This window comes from Papaver somniferum, chromosome 9 (assembly GCF_003573695.1).
Source record: "Papaver somniferum cultivar HN1 chromosome 9, ASM357369v1, whole genome shotgun sequence".
Taxonomy (NCBI): Eukaryota; Viridiplantae; Streptophyta; class Magnoliopsida; order Ranunculales; family Papaveraceae; genus Papaver; species Papaver somniferum.
Window position 1 is genome coordinate 62,511,117 of NC_039366.1, and position 15,777 is coordinate 62,526,893.

At 36.6% G+C, this 15,777-nt stretch overlaps 1 pseudogene; it reads left to right on the forward strand.

Moving 5' to 3' along the window:
- The first annotated feature begins 495 nt into the window (after positions 1-495).
- LOC113312018 overlaps positions 496-15,777 on the forward strand; it is a 37,332-nt pseudogene continuing 22,050 nt past the window's right edge.

The following is a 15,777-nucleotide window of genomic DNA, read 5'->3' on the forward strand; positions in this document are numbered from 1 at the left end:
GAGACTTTTTAATATTCATCTTTGGAAACTGGACTAAGGAGCCAAAATCCTTTCAGTTCAAGAAAGTTGGAACTTCAGGGAACAATAAAGGTAGACTTTTTCTCCTTCGATGCGCCAGAGTTTCTGTCAGTAGACTTAGTACAGTGGAGATGAGCAGAGTCACCCACAACTGATGTCACAGAAAGCTTCGGAATGAAATTTCTGGCACAGTGCACATTCTCGCATGGTCCCGTGGCACATGAAGAAATACGGCTTTATAACTAAAGATGGTAAACTTCAGATCTATGTTGTGTTAGGCGTCAGGCGAGGCGAGGTGAGGCGCCAAGCCCTTCGCCTAGCGCCTAAGGCGCCCGTGAAAAAAAAACACTGTACGCATCTTGGCGCCTAGGGCGCTTTAAAGAAATTTTATTAGAGATGTGAGTATACGTGTTGTTTATGGTTGATTACTTGACTAGTTGACTGAGTATATTCAAATGTCGTTGTGCTTTTACATATATGGATACTTTCCTATTCACATCCTAATCTGTCAATGAAGGTCACCCAGAACAAGCTCCGCGACCGAGTCTCAGATCCTTGACGCTTGCTTAGAGAAAGATCCCGAGAGCAAGGTTGCATGTGAGACCTGTACCAAGACAAACATGGTCATGGTCTTTGGTGAAATCACCACCAAGGCCAAGTCGAGTACGAGAAGATCTGTAAGAGACACTTGCATAGAAACGGTTTCGTGTCAGCTGATGTTGGATGCAATGCCTTGTTAACATCAAGCAACAAATTCCTGACAGTGCTCAGGGAGTCCATGACCACCTAAAAAGTAAATTCAGTTTTATTTTTTCCTTATTTAAGTTATTTATTTCTGTTTAATTAGTTGTAATTTTTCTAACCGAATGCCATTGGATCCGAACTGACTTGTCTAAGATTTCAGTGCTTTTCTTTTTCTTTTTGTAGATCTTGGGTTTTAAGTGCTGTAGTGTAGTGTAGCAGATGATGAAAATTGACACGTTTTATTCTTTTTTCATTTTAATGTCTTCTGATCGCGAAGACATGAGTTTGTGTTTTAGTAAAGTTATTTTAATCTAACGTATACAAATATATTTTGTTCGCCATGTAACAAAAATCTAAATTCGTACCAAACTCGGATTTGCATGAGTAAATAATCAGCAAATTTCATGACTGATCGATAACTGCTATTCACTTATCAGTTATCACTTACAAACGACTAGGGTCAATTTTGCATGATATTTCACCTATAAAGTTCATTATGTGAACTATGTATTTTATTTTGTTTTTGCAATGCTCACAAAAATGTTGATTTCTGCGATAAATCAAGTTAGCTACATATGAGATGTCCGAGTAAATTGAACTATAAGATATTTAAATTTAGATCAACTAATAATACTGGACTATATAATGACTAAAAGTTAAAATCTTTCAACAGTGCAAAGAATTTTCTTGAAGATCATAAATCTCCACTGACGACCAAAATGGAATATGAGATAAAATCATGTAAGTCTCTCATCCTATGGTGGAAATTATCTAATTAAGAAAGAATTGGAGAAAAAATTCGTAGTAACTGAAGCGCACATCACCAGAAGAAAAAAAACAATCACCTTTCAAGAAAACCGACACTTTTTCTTTCTTGTCCTGTATTTATGGCTCAATTATCAAGCATAGAGATTTCAGTATTAGACGCTTCTGATAATAGGGTTTCAACTAGGTTTTTGGTGATAATTCCAATTAATGAAGGTTCTAATATTCAATTTCATTCAACCTTTGTTTTGAATGGTACATTGGTCCTCAAGTGGCTGGAAAAAACACTCATTTCTTGGGTGTTCGACTTTTGTTCTTTTTTTAGCAGAGGAGACACTCAACGGTTGATTAAATATTTTAATGGGTTTTTATGCAAAAAAAAAAAAAAAAAGTGATTTTTTATTTTGTTCTTAGGCCGAGTCTAGTGGAGAGCGGGATATAAGTGACCAAATACTGTGGTCTAAACTCAAATCTTTATTCTCTCTCCTCGAAAGCAAGGGACGGTGGGGTGAATTTAGACAGGGGCGAGGAAAGATATTAAATAAAATATATCTTCAAAAATCTGATAAAGTGAATAAAATAATTTTGGGCAAGGATTTCTTTCCCTCCTTAACCACTACACTCAGACCATCCTCCTACCTAGTGTGGCGACACTATTAAACTCACCACTTTCCTCCTCCACTAGACTCGGCCTTAAAAGTAACATTACTAAAACACTGAAAGAATTGTTAGAAGACAGGGGATCACATCCATTATTGAGTTACAAGAAAGATCAAGCCTTGATTGAGAATCTAAGTTACAGGGGTGTATTGAATCAGGTGTTATATGAACAATTAAGATTCCCAAAATTTCCATGGTATTCAACTTTATGGATATTGGAATCCATAAAAATTCAAATCCAATTTAAAATTCAAATCCAATTTGTTTATACTTTTATGGATTGTTAAGGACCTCAAGACTTTCGCGGAATCTTGTGGATATTACAAGGAAAAATATTACATTATTTTCTTCAACAAATCTCAAACCAGATAAACAACAAGAGATATGATTAGGAAGACCCAAATTTGTATTCACACTTTCAAGATGAAACTTTCCTTGATCTCTCTACTAATAGAAATAAACTATGCCTATAGATAAGACGTGGGATTTAAAATTTTATATTCAAACTTTCAATGAAGTCAATGTTTTTTCTTTTTTTTTTCTCTGCCCTCATTAAGGATTTTTTTAGGCTTCTCTTAAATGTTGCTCATGGATTTATTAACCATAATTCATTAAAAATAAACGCTTAAGCTAACCAAACATACCTTTATAATCATTCCACATAGATACAAGATTATACAAAATTGTTATACATAGTCCAAAATAATAAGATAACCATTAAATCTCTAAATCAACAATAAAAAAGAATAAGTTAATTATCTAACTTTTATAATTAAATTTCTGTAAGATATTTGACATAATTGCTATGAAGTGATTATATAATGGATTTACACCACATTACTTTGTAACCACCACCACTAGTAGCAACAAATGCATGCCCTTTAACTCCATTATAAATGCTCGAGTATATCCCTATCAATAGAGAGCATTTCCTTTGTAATTGATACAACTAATGAGAATTCTCATTTTCTTTTCTCTCTACCTTCTTTGCCTCCTTTTAGATTCCGGAAAATGGGTCATTTGTCCAAATATTTTTAAAACATGGTTCTAATGGACGAGTAGAAATTATTACGGGTGAAATGGACAAAAAAAAGATAGCAAGGATGAAACTGGATTCATCCTGGCTTAAACTTAAAAAATAGCGAGGATGAAACTGGATGCATCCTGATGTAAATTAAAAATAAGAAAAGGTATTTGAAAATGGGTAGGATGAAACTGTTTACATCCTGGCTATTTTAATATTTTTGTCCATTTAAACAGTATCAAAACCTAAATGTCTTTTTCATCCAGGAATTGTTGATTTTGGTCTTTTTAACCAATTTTGTGTATAGATTCTAACAATAATTAATGTTTTCAAAAAATAATCAATACCTTAAACCAGTGTAATCCAAGGATGTTCCGAGGTGGATTTTATCTATCATCTTTTGTTTCGTGTACTTCGCTGTCAATGGATATTTAACAGCATTATGGCATCTCGCAAGCGTAATTTCGGTTACTGGGCCAAATGTTTATTGTATATCAGCCTTGAAGAAGAACAGAGAACTGCTGAGACAGAAAACTGGTACCGCACTTGTTATTGTATTCTGCTACTCCGTTTATGTTTCGATTATTGAACTTAATGTGTTTCTCATCATGATTTATCTTCCCATGAGTTGCGTGGTTCGTGTTCTGCTGATGTCGGTTTATCTATTCTTCTTGACGCATGGGAATTTCATTGCGCTATTTGTTCAGAATGCGTTGTATTATGGCTGTAAAAGCCATCACAACCAAGTCATTGATAAGAAGGTTTTGTATGATCATCTCCCTATCACTACTGAATTGGTTAAAGAAAACAGCGTTGAAGACGACTTGGAATCTCAAGGATGGAAGTTAGTGGGAGCAGAACAATCTGGCAGAATAGAGTGGATTATTACACGTAATTTGAACCCGTTCAACCATAAGTTCTCTAAGTTATACAGTGGAAATAAGATAATATATATATGTTTCTATTAGGCATCTTATTTATCTTGGTTATAGGGAAATGAAATATCTACGTTTTATTTGTCACAGAGGTCTTGGCACTTGGCAGAAAGCAACATTCTGCAAGGTTTTTAAGGTCTGTTCAAGTTTTGTCGGGATTGAGTGAGATAAAGCAGATTACAGAAACTTTGTAAAAACTTTAACTGAACTGTTAAGTGGAATCATTAGTACATGAAAATATTTGAATTATTTTACAATTGTATCACTTAAAATAATATTTCTTGTTGTCGACCAAATTTTATCATTGTTCCTCCTCTATTTTGCTTGCTTCATATTCCTCTTTAGACGTTGAGGAAGACTCTTTTATTGTTCATCATTCGAATCTGGACTAAAGAGCAAAAATCTCTTTAGTTCAAGAATATTGGAACTTCAGCGAACAATTAAGGCAGGCTTTTGCTCCTTCAATTGAATTTGCTGTCAGTACAGTGGATGTGAGCAGAATTTCTGGCTCCGGATCGTCTGTTGCTAAAAGCCTCTATTGCTCTATTGCGTCCACTTAATAGCTGACACGTGTCCCCTATTATAACTGCCGGTCTTTTACATTTTGAAAGTAATCTACTTGACAAATCTGAACAGATTTTCTAAGAGAAATATAAGGGAAGTTAGCATTCTTCCCTTGATCATCTCTTCCATCCATACTTCCACAGAATACTCCTTACCCAGCAGCATATATAGTCCAAACTCCGGCACTAGAACGCCCATGAGTTATTAGAACTAATCACACGCTAGCTTACTACTGTAATTGTTTTTCTGATGAAAAATTTGTCAATAAATTTTAAGGTGATGAATTAATTTACCGCATAGTGGATTCTAGGTTTTCTTATGCAATTATATATGCAACGCTCAGAAGTCTGATCAGAACTGATAATCACAAATATTATGATGTAGCTATGGGGGATGCATCTACGCTGTTACTGTTGCCATCTTTATCTTCCACGTGCTTTGATCTCTTAATGCATTGAAACCCCATTGAGTAACTTTGAGGCTTTTATTAAAGAATTTTTTTAAGGTTATTAGCAATGAAACTGAATTGGATTGACAAATTAATGAGTCGTCTCATCGTGATTGTAGCAATGCTCCATGAATAACAACGAAACGCAACTAATTAGTGTATTTTTTTTTTTTTTGAAGCATGAAACTAATTAGTGTCTGTAAAGAAGACGACGGACCAGATTAGGAAAATCGATTCTTCCCTTACTTTTCGCTAAGAAAATCTTTTCAAATTACTTAACTAGATTATTTCCAAAAATTGTAAAAGTGTGGCAGTTATAATAAGGTGCACGTGTAAGCTCTTGAGGGGATGGAACAGAGGAACTGATGTTTTTGGCAACAGGCGATCCGGAGCCGAGTTTTCTGGCGCAGTGCTTTTGCATGCAGCTAGTTCCATTCTCGCATGGTCCGACTCCCGTGACACATAAGAATACGGCTATATAACTAAAGATTGTAAACTTCAGATAGTAAAAGTGCAATGGTTAAAGAAGGTCGGAGATCATTTGCTTTTGTTACAATAGAAAATTATGCTTCATAAGAAACAATGATCAAAAAAAGACGGTCATTCTAAGGCTAGTAGTAATTTCAATTTTGGACGCAAAGATCATTTAGGTTAGGATGGCAATTTGCCCCACCCAAATCCATCCCCGTGGGGATCTGCCCCTATGGGTTAGGGTTTTATCCGTATAAACGAGGAACGGAGAGGTAGGGCTGTTCATGGTCGGTTTTGGTTCGGTTTCTAGCCAAACCAAAACCGAAACCAATATTATTGGTTTCTAAAAATCTAAACCAAACCAATCCATTAACCATTGGTTCGGTTTCCAAATGGCTCCAGTTGGTTTCGGTTTGTCCCAGTGGTTTTTGGTTAACCAATAATTATGTCAAACCAAAAAAAAATACACAAATTTACAGATAAAAAAATCGTAGTTGCCGATAGTATTGGTTTACACAAATATACAGACAAAAAAAAAATCAAGAATAGTTAAAGCTTACTCTAATTCTAGAGATCAAAAGAAGATATATAATATATCTTAATTTAGTTATTGACAAATAAAAAAGAAGGAAGACGGGAAGAAAAAAATCGAGTAGCAGCAGCTGTTGTTGGGGGTGGAGAAGGGAGGCGACTGAGAGAAGAAGAAAGAGAAAGAGGGAGAGTATCATAATGAAATATTAGATTTAGGGTTTCTATTTATCCTCTAAATCAATGGGTAGAATTTAATACTTTTAAATCGACGGTAGAAACTAAGTTTAAAAATTAATCGGTTCCCCAATGGTTTTTGGTTCGGTTTTCAGGTCAAACCAAAACCAAACCAGTAATGTCGGTTTTTCAACTTTTTTTGCCAAACCAATTCAAATCTAAATGGTTTGGTTCGGTTTCTTGCTTATTGGTCTGGTTTGGTCGGTTTCCAACGGTTAACCGACACCATGTTCATCCCTACGGAGAGGGGTACGGGGAATCCCCGGAAGTAATGATGCGGGGATGGGATTCAAGGTCCCCACCCCATACCCACCCCATACCATAATCCATTATATCTGATCGAGGAACATTTTTGGAAGATAACGAAGAAGATCATGATGAGATGGTTAACATGGAGGAAGATGGTTAATAATGAGGAACTAAGAAGTAAAAGGAACCATAATACTTAATTGTGGATCAATTGTTTCCTTTATTTTTCAGTTTTAGTTGATTATTATAAAACTTAAAATTTTAAAATGCACTGCTTAGGTTAGTATCATTGTTTGAACCATTATAATTATTTTTAAATCATTATTATTTACAAAATTTTAAATATTTATTGTAATGTTATGGTAACCCATGAGAAACTCATTCCCTACGGGGATTCTCCATACCCGTCCCCTCCCCGTTCTTATGGGGAACGGGTAGGGATGGTTTTTCGTTTTTTGAACGGGGTAGGGGATGGGATTCAAGGTCCCCGTCCCATTGCCATCCCTAATTTAGGCACTCCTCCACTTGATTTGTTTTCTCACCCGTTTTTCAGAGAAAACAAGTTTTTTCTGTTAGAGCACCCATATTCTGATAGGGGCTACCACTTTCCAGTAGCATCCTCGCACCTGTTATCAGTAGGGGTGTGCAACGGACGGACGGATGCAGATTAGGGATCACCCACATCCAAACCGTCAAAATTACGGATTTGGAAAATCCAACCGTGTCCGGCCCAATCACTCGCGGATTTGACATCAGCGGATCAACGAGTGATACGGATCGGATGCGGATTAACCGCGGATTTAGTCCAAAAAAAAATTACATTTTGTATAATGCCTTCAAAAGATTTCAGCTATACAACAACTTCAGGATGGTGATCGTATACTGTATACACCATCAAATGGTCTTAAATGTATGAAATGAAAACTGTATATAAAGTTGGATAATCAAGTTGAAGTTGATATTGTAAATTGATTATCTTGAATCCAACAACCATCTGAAGGTATAAAGATCAATATTTCCCACTATTTGTTGAACCTTAAGGTGATCGTAGTTAGCTAGAATAGAGCTGTCAAACGGGCCAAGTTAGGGTCAATCCGTCCCTAGCTTGCCAACCCGTACTAGGGTTAGGGTCAACCCTAGACCTAGTACTATTCACGAACAAGCTCAAAACCCCAACCCTAATCCTAGACGGGTCAACCTTGACGGGTTGGCGGGTCGGCTTGTTAATGTTATCAATTTAAAAATTAAATTTAAAATTTAGGATTGTTTAGGATTATTCATTTAGTAAAGGTCGAACCTAGGTCAATTTGGTGTTTAACTAGAAGCCCCACCACTGAGTTGTAAAGTGGACGTTTTTATTGCCACTTAATCAACGATATAGCCGGTTACGGCGCTTTAGTTTTCTTAGGCAGAGAACCCTAACATCAACTAAGCATTTTACTTTTTTTTTTTTTTTTATCATTTTATAAGTTTAAATTAATGTGAGTAAGACTAACTCACTGTTTAAATTATGTTAGTCTTTTTTATCAATTTACGACATCCTGAATAAATATGTGATTGATGAATCTAAGTTGTAATTTAATTTATTGATTGATTATTTAAAATCTAAAAATTGTTATATTTGTTTGGGTAGATCCAAAATTAGCTTTATTTATTGATTTAAAATTAACTAATTCTAATATATGTTTGCAAATCATGAATTTTAAAGAGTTGGTGGGATTGAGGGATATATTTATTAATTTTGACGGGTAACCCGCGGATTGGCCCTAGCCCGGCTTGTTTTCTAGTAGGGTTGTATATGCCAACCCTAACCCGGCCCGTTTAGACAACAAGCCAAGCCGGGCCGGGTTGAAACAAGCCGGATTAGGACCAACCCGCAAGCCGGGTTATAAATTGACAGCTCTAAGCTAGAAATATGATAGTCAATTAGAATAACATAACTTTACTTACTACTCACTGTACGTGTGCCTATCAACGGTAGGTAAATGGAATTCCCACTGTGTTCATTCATTCATGTCCGAATTGAAATGGAAACCTGAATTATTCAACCAAGTTATCATTTTCACATACATATTCTATTAATTTTCCTTACTATTCTACGGTGCGGATGAATCCGCGGATTTCAAAATCCAACCGCAACCAAACCGCTAAAAGTGCGGATTTGAGAATCCCATCCGTATCCGGCCCATAGATCTTAGGGATTGGATTTCACCCGCAATTTTACGGACGGATACGGATGAAATCCGCGGTTACTGATTTTTTGCTCACCCCTAGCTATCAGTACACACACCCAAAACGCTCCCAACTGTGTAGCCCATTACTTTCCAAGCCCATTTGACACCGTAATTCATACATACCCCAGTTATGCTTGTCAAAGGATTGCCAATGCTGCCGGAAATCTGCCGGCAGTTAACCTTTCCTAATCTCTTTAGAAACAGGAGATAAAGCGTGCCCATAAATAAGCTGTGGGATTGTATTCAAACTTTCAACAGAGTGAATCTCCTCTTTCTTTTCTCTGCTGCGCGCCGTAGTCTTTAAGACTAGGGATATTTTTTTTACACATTTTGTATACCTGTTTTGGGTGTCTTATAGTAATCGTCTGGATGGAGGATCTTCCTGAGGATATTAAGCTACGAATCTTTTCTCGCCTTCGTACCGCTGATTCCTTAAGGTGCAAACTTGTTTGCAAAGCTTGGGAAACTCTTTTATCGCGCGAAAAAGTGGGTCTTCTATTCTTGATAGCATCAGCATGGGAAAGAAACGCTCAACTTTTTTATGGAGATTACGATGAAATTCGCATGAATAGTACTAATGCCGGTTCTGATAATTTTTCCTACAAAAGACTTCCAAAGATGAACCATCCTCTCATGAATAAGCGAGAGTTCAGGAGACCCTTGGTTGGTTCTTGTAACGGTTTAGTTTGTTTCGCTGTGCCTCATCGCGGAGTTATGGATCCTGTTTACATATGTAACCCTGTCTCTGGAGAATACTTCAATCTTCCAAGAATAAAGAGCAAAAGCGGTCTCATTGTCAGCGGATTTGGTTACCATCATTCCACAAACAAGTACAAAGTTGTTAGAATCCATTACCCAAACAGATTTCTGTATAGCGACCCTCCATCCGTAGGATTGGTCGATATATATACCCTGGGGGATGATAGTACTGGGTGGAGAAGCATCGGAGAAACTAACTTTATAGTGCCTTATGAGGGTATTCTTATGAATGGATGCCTTCATTGGATGGATAGAATTGAACACAAGATTGTGACTTTTGATTTGGCAGATGAAAAGTTTCGTCTGCTCCCAACAGCGCCGCCGTGTTTCGATCATGATGAGCCGTCATTTTATCAACTCAAGATGTTGGGAGGGTACTTGTGCGTTTGTCATGAATGGCGATGTAAACGCATGGATATATGGTTATATAAAATCAACGAGCACAATAAGAATTGTGGTGCCAGCGAAGAAGTAGGATGTAAATTTTGGAGCTGGAGTCTGGAGTTTAGTATACCATGCCTAACGACCAGCCAATCTGATTTCTACGAGCCATTCCTTCTGACCAACAACAATGAAGTTCTGTTGTCGTACAAAGGAACAACTCTTTACCGTTACAACGGGAAGACTAACACTTTAAACAAAATTGCAAGTGTAGATGAGCGTTTGGTAAATTTTGATGTAATTCCACACACCAACAGTCTTGTTTCGCTGAAAGCTTTAGGAGTCGATTCCAAGAAAAGAATAAACAGAATGAGAGACCAAGGAAAAAAAATTGAGTCAGCCAGAGAAAGTGATTCAAGTCAGCCAGATTGACAGAACCAATGGGCACATTAGTTTTTGATTTAAGTAAACACCATCTTCCGAAGATTCTTGTGGGATGGAATCGTTTGCTGGCAGAGTCCTTTTGAGAAAACATGTTCTGAGCAGCATGCTTGTTTTCTGGACCTCTTGCTTTGTCCTCCCCAAGAAGACCATAGACGAGCTAAACACCATCTTCGGAAGATTCTTAATCGACCTTAGTTACAAGCAACCATCTGTCAAATGGACGAAAGTTTGTCATCCAACTTCTGAAGGAGGATTGGGGATTAGGTGTATCGCGACCACCAATACTGCAGCAAACCTCAGGCACCTATGGGATATAGTTAGTAACAAGGATACTCTCTGGGTTAGATGGGTTCAAGTCAATTTGATCAAATCTCAAGACCTTTGGCACATGAAAGCCCCAGCAGACGCTTCATGGTGCTGGAGACGCATTCTGGATCATAGACATAATGCCACCAAGTTTGTTCTTCATCTTATAGGTAACGGCGACAACACAAAGTTGAGTGTTGAGTGTTTTTCCCTCCCATTTACAACATGACTTTGAGCACCATATTGAAGCTAAAGTGAGCAGCTGTTTGGTCGAAGGGGTTTGGAATCTGTCCACAAACCTGAGGAATGCACTAGGCAACGCTGTTGTGGATATAGAAGGTGTTCAAACTGATCAGTTGATTCAAGACAGAGTGGTTTGGACAGCAGGTAACTCTGGGGAGTTTGTTCTCAAGGATACTTACAATGCCCTGAGACATAAGGAAAACCGAAAAAAAAAAGTGGCGTAAACTGATTTGGTTTCCAAACTGTATTCCTCGACATTGTTTCATTGCTTGGGTACTGCTACAACGTGGGTTGAAAACTAAATCTAAGCTTCTTTCTTGGGGTTTGGATGTCGATCCAGTGTGCATCTTATGTAACATATTGCTTGAGGATGACTACCACCTGTTCTTTGGCTGCCGCTACTCATCCTACATGTGAGTACCAATAATTCTATGAGCACGTGTCACGATATTTGTGATCGTGTGTCGAATAACGAAATAGCCCAGCGATACACGTGATCTTGAGAAGCAGTGGATCCCTTCTCAATCTGCTTTACCTTATCTCGAGGAAACATACCTCAACGGTGAAGATAAAGAGCTATATCCTAGCCTAATGAGGTGGCATCTTTCGCAGTGACAAAGACAGCTAACATATTTAATCAACATTAAATACAATAAAGCAAACTTGACGTGTATTCTCAAGAGTATGGATAAGGATGAGGTTGGCATTGTCTGACTGGCGAAGACTCGCGGTGAACAAAGGTACAATCTTTATTAATTAAGGGAGAGAAATTATCAAGGGCACATGAGTAAGCTGAGGTGGCCCGATCCAATTGGAGAAGACATGCGGCCAACGAAGGTACAACCTGTACGGAAGGCACATTATATCTCGGTGGGCTTACAATCAAAGATTTAATGATAATTGGTGAGTAAATATTGAAAAACGAGGGTGGTGCACATAAGATGTAAAAGATTATCCTGAATAATCAATTGATCGGGTGGTGGTGCAAATCTGGTATTCAAATATCTTTCCAAACATAAATTTTATTTTCATCACCTACTTCCCAACAATAATAATGTCTCACATTACCTAGACCTCCGCAGATTCCTCTTCGTACTTGTGGCCTTTTTTTTAATCATCACCATAATGTCATCAGCTAGTAAGGCATATTCATGGTCTCAGTTTTCTCTACTTAGCCCACCTATAACTTTTGGTTTTGCAATAATATCCCATTTAAACACACTAAACCCTCTTTTGGTTTTGCAATAGTATCCCATTTAAACACATTAAACCCTTTACCGTGATTTTTATTGTTACACCAACTTCTTTTGATTCCATCTATTTTATCTGTAATCACTTTTGGCATTGGGAAAACAAATAGACGGTGAGAAGCTAAAGAACCCAGCACATGTTGAGTGAGCATAGTTACCTTTCAGAAATACTAGATTGTTCGTGGACCTATCCATTAAAAGTTTCCATCTTGGTTCTCTGAATGAACAAAGGCACCCAAAGATGCTTATCTTGCAAAGCCATTCTCCTAATATCAAGGATGCCTACGATCTGGTTCTTAATAGTATCATCACTTTTTTGGGCTCATAGCAAGCCCAGATTTTTCACATTTTATGAATTGTGAGGTTTACTAAACAACCTAATGATTTTATCAAGATTTTTTTCATCAACAACAGTTGCTCTTGTAAGAAATAGACAATCGTCAGCAAAAAAAACAAGTGGTTAACCGATGAGCTATTTTTTGTGACTTTTATACCCTGATATCCTCATTACACTCAACATGAATTAACAATATAAAGAAAGATTTCATACAAATGAGGAGCATATAGGGTGACAAAGGGTTTCCCTGTCTAAGACCCTTTATAGGAAAAATCACCTCCCATGGATATCCATTAATCGAAATAGATGCAGAAACAGTTAAAATATGTCATATCCTTATTGGTAGCTACCATCTTAAATATGAGTGCGCTTATTATTAGTTAGTGATTGTATTCATGTGTATGGCATATGCCTTTGAGTTGTGCCCTAATTAGGAGAGAGTGTAATTTCCTTTCCCTTTATCGAATCTATTATTTGGTTTTCTCTTAGTGAGTGTTCTTTGTTCTGCAGAGTAGATCATGTAGTTTGGATTTGTTATCTCGCATTTATATTGTAGATCACTACAAGTGTTACCGGAACGGCCTTTCCTAGGGAAAATTATGATTGATGGTACATGTTTGAAGTAATTGGATGAGCTGACGAAGAATTAAGTATTATACTTAAGGAATTGCGCGATGAGATGAAAAATCTGAAATGAGTTAAGCAAATATAAAGTCTATGAAGAAAGAAATGAATAACCAGTTCAAAAAATTTCATGGGGATCAGAAAGCATATCTGAAAAGGAGAGGGTACCAAGTACACCACCAACTTTTTCGTTCGACAAACTGTTCTAGACAAAACCTAATACAATTGCAAGTAGACGAACTTAATGATTCTTGACAATATCTATATAGATTTTATATCTCTATCTCCTCACAATCCGAAAGTGAAGACAAAAAAGTCCTTGAACCTGATTGTTTAGAAGAGTACTTCGACGATATCAAAAATCAATATCAATGTAGTTGTATCCAATTAAATGAATCCGAATCCTGCCAAGTATGAAACTTGTTATCTATCTTTCAAGATACGAATTCTACAAGAACGAGTCTCGTAATCGATCACAATTAATATGGACTTATCTACTTGAATTGATTACGTACTACTCGTGATATTGCTATTATAAAGATAAAACAATATAATGCGGAAAAGTAAAACGCACAAGACACCAGAATTTTTGTTAACGAGGAAAATTGCACCTGCAGAAAAGCCACGAGACCTCGTCCAGATTTGAACATCGAGTTTTAGTTGAGACCAAATCATCCCTCCAAGAAATTCAGATGCAGTCGTGTTCCTTACGTCTCAAACCTTGCCAGGTTCTACGTAATTGATTCCGTTAGTTGACGTCCTTTTGCAACCTAAATGAAGACTTTTGATACCAAATATGCCTCTAATAAATAATCTTATTTGATTTCTCTTTAGATAAAATAGATCAAGGCTTGGAAATCTATTTGCAATAGACAAAGCTGTCAACACTTACACTTAGTTAGCTGAGAATCCTGGATTATTAACCACCTCTCAAGAACAACCTTAAACTGATCAATTAAGAAGAGTTTTCATATATCTATCTTGAGGAATCACAAAGTCTGAGCCGAAGAGAACTTTGTGGTTTCTATCTATCTCGTTCCTGAAAGAGATTACTAAAACTTAGATAACGAAATGAACAAGATCAGGATACACGAACTATCAAGGTAAAGATAGTCGGACCTGGCTTCAGGAATCCCTAATTGAAGTATTTAATTCATAAAATTAATTATGTTTCTCAGAGGAAACTTATGTTCATAAAGGACGACTCTAACAAACAACTAGGAAATAGAAGCGACAGTGATTGAATTTTGCAGTTGACCGTGTCTCTTATTATAGAATTTCAAGATTGAGTGTTGCTTAATTAGCTAAGATAACTTGAGATTTAATCAAACACTTTCTTTGTTTAGATAAAACTCTTGTTAGGAATTCATGTAAGCATGTGAGAAGTTTGTCTTGAAATTACATAGACTATACACTATGGTCCGGGTATCGAAACCGTGTATAATGACAGTTCTTGGTAAATATGCCTTTCGAACTTATAAGCAATATTGTATTCATATAAACACTTAAGACTTGAATCATGACCCACAACACAAATATATTTGGTGATCAATGATTTCTTAGAAGGTTTTTGAGAGTCATAGAAATGTTAAACATGTTCAATAAAATAGTCTATAAGTATCTGCTTGATTCGTACTAGGTAGGTATGTGAAATGGTACGCGTACCTATGATCAGTATGTGAATTCAAGGACCGACAATACTCTTAATAGTTATGCATAGTGCAACCATTCATGAATCCATAACCTTATTGGTACGCGTACTTACCTATATTCCAAAACCTCGGATATCTATGGTATGCGTACTAGGTACGTGTACCTACCCTGAGTCCAGATTTCTGTAAGTTCTTGAAACTCTTTTTTGATGTTTTGAAATATTCTTAAATGCCATAGATATAAAATATCATTGCTTGGGAAATTTTCCATTGATCCATGTGACACAAAAATAGTTCTTGAATGATAAATTGCTTTGAACTAAGGTTGCTAAGAATCTATGAACATCCATTGCTTGAATAATATTTCGAAATGTTTAACAAGACAACCTTGACTCGAAATTTCTTATTTTTAATATTAAATATACTAGAAGTCATATGACATAGTCTCATCTAGATAGAATGGTAATTCGTGTGAGTAAATAGAATGGTTCAGTCTTCATATACCTCTTTGTTGATGAAGTTCTCCAGATGGCTCGTTGATCTTCAACCTTGAATCTTTGAGGGTTATTCAATGATGTCTAATACTCAACTACCAAGTTCTAAACCTAGTTCGGGAATTGACTTTAGTAGACTAGAAATCAAGATATGGTTTTCATGCATCTAACATTAACAACAAGCTTAAGATAGCAAAACTTGTGAGTTCGACCGAGCCGTGCTCTAACAATATCAAACATCCACAGACGAAAGAATCAATATTCTGGTGAAAAATACTCAATTAATTTTAGCTAATTTAGTTTCCTCTTCTACACTAACTCTCAAAAAAATAAGGTTAGGGAGATTTATAGAGGAGAATGAAAACGCAGGGATACCAAATATACCCAACTTTTTCGTTCGGCAACACGTA